The sequence below is a fragment of the Aplysia californica genome, unplaced genomic scaffold (assembly GCF_000002075.1).
Source record: "Aplysia californica isolate F4 #8 unplaced genomic scaffold, AplCal3.0 scaffold00666, whole genome shotgun sequence".
Lineage (NCBI taxonomy): Eukaryota > Metazoa > Mollusca > Gastropoda > Aplysiida > Aplysiidae > Aplysia > Aplysia californica.
Window position 1 is genome coordinate 148,016 of NW_004797936.1, and position 1,956 is coordinate 149,971.

The 1,956-nt window shown below is 43.0% G+C and overlaps 1 protein-coding gene across 2 annotated transcripts in view; it reads left to right on the forward strand.

Moving 5' to 3' along the window:
* The window catches only part of LOC101855824 (transcription factor Sox-14), a 19,410-nt gene that overhangs the window by 11,648 nt on the left and 5,806 nt on the right, over positions 1 to 1,956 (forward strand). The window contains exon 2 of one of the 2 annotated variants that reach the window (XM_005108172.3): positions 684 to 862. The exons of the other annotated variant lie outside the window; for it this stretch is intronic. The gene's annotated coding sequence lies outside the window, so the exon portion shown is untranslated. The remainder of the gene's footprint in view (positions 1 to 683; positions 863 to 1,956) is intronic. 2 annotated transcript variants of the gene reach the window in all.

Here is a 1,956-nt window from a genome sequence, read left to right on the forward strand (position 1 = left end):
ATTTTTGGGGGGTGGGAGGGAGGTCTCCATATCATACCTCACGTTTTTCTTGGTTGTTTTTTTTATGAATGAGAAAGATGCATTTCAAGGCGCAACTCATGTTGGATGCAAGACTTTGTGACAAAAAAGAGTTTACGTCTTTTCATTCAAGGCTTTTTTTTTTCTTTCGTTTAAAAAAAGGTGAAAGAGCTGATTTATAGTCCTTTTGAAAGCTCACATAATTTGACAATAGTAAACAAAAGTAAATGCTGTTTTTGTAGGGTGTAGTGAGAAGCTTTGAAGTGAATGTGGCTGGGGACACTGATGAACTAAGTTCACTATAGTAATGTACACAGGTTTTGTCGCTGTGACCACTCAATAGAAATCACTTTACAGACGGAAGATTGCTCGGTTTCTTTAGAACTCATTGTTTTCAGTTCTTTATGGCTGACGATAAATTGTCTCTTGTGTGGGCTGTTCTTCTTTTTGGCCTCTTGTCCGACTTGACTCTCACGTGAGTTGGTCTTTCACTGAGCCTGGCCACGAAAATCTGCTTTGAAAACTGTTCAAGCTGTGTGGAGGGGACAGAACAAACCAAAAATCATTATCCTTTCTTGCCACATGCTCTCTGTGTTTTGTTTCTCTCATTCCGACCGGCCCTCCATGACTGACTAACGTCTCTATTTCTTGTCCTGTGCTCGTAGGTTGGTGAACTTATCCCTCCTGTCCCTGTTTGAACCACTCAACTACGTCCTGGACTTGAATAACGACTACAACTACGACAACAACTACGACTGCTGCAAGGACTCGCACTTAGTTCTGTACCCGTGGATGCCTAACTTTGTCTCCGTCAGACGTTATTGACCTCGTCTGCCTTGCCTAAGTGAGTACACATTCTTCTTATCATCATGATGAAACTGTCATGTGTTGGTGGTTGGCGGGTGCTCTGGTGTGGTTTGCTTCTTCTTTCCTATCAAGCATCTATCGTCCTTATCTCTCCTCCTTCTTTTTTATGTTTGTTACTCTCTTGTAACACCTCTAATCTTCTGGCGCTCATATAACCTTATGCAGTTGCGAGCACCGTAAAACCTCTACTAAAACTTTAAAAAACTCACGAAACACAATAAAGAAGAGGCCTATCCTAACCCTAACCCCACCCTTACCCCTACCCCTACCCTTACCCCTACCCCTACCCCTACCCTTACCCCTACCCCTACCCCTACCCTTACCCCAAGCCCTCAATTCTGCCCTGTCTCATAGTGGTCGCTCGTTACGGAAGTCCTCCCCATGTTTTATTCTACAACGGATCACTTAACTACAGACTAGATCTAGACGTGCGTGAGGTTAGAGGGCGCCGCTAGTGGGTCCTACTCTTTTACTTTCCCTCTGTTTGTTTCTCTCTGCCAGTCTTACCTTTTCCCAGCACTGATATGACCATTATTGTGACCACGTACTTCTCTTTACTCAAAGTCGATAGTGCCGTAAAACACCTACTCAAACAAGCAAACATTATTTACTCAAACAGGCACAGACGTGTGTGACATCCCAAACGGGATCACCACCATGAGTTTTCCCCGGATGTCATGAGAACGTTTTGGAAGATGTAGTACAGTAGTTACTACGTACAGTTGCTCATTGCTACTGAGGGAAAATATAAAGAATAATATACTAGCTTTGTTTATGTCTTACCGAGAGAAACACACGTCTGTACAAACAATGATGATACGCTTCAACTCTGTGCTGAAAAGATTTTAAAATCTAGATCTAACTAAACACATAGCAATTACTGAAAGGATTAAACTAACTAGTCGGCTCATCACTTCATCGCCGCTGCCGCGACTGTTGTCTAATTTACAGTAAGTAACGTTTAGGCTCCTCGCCTTTGCACGCAGTTGTCAGTTCGATTCGTCACTTTGTGTGGAACTTGTTTTCTCTAACGGATTATCTGTCTGATCGGTTGTAAGTTGTAACCCCCCC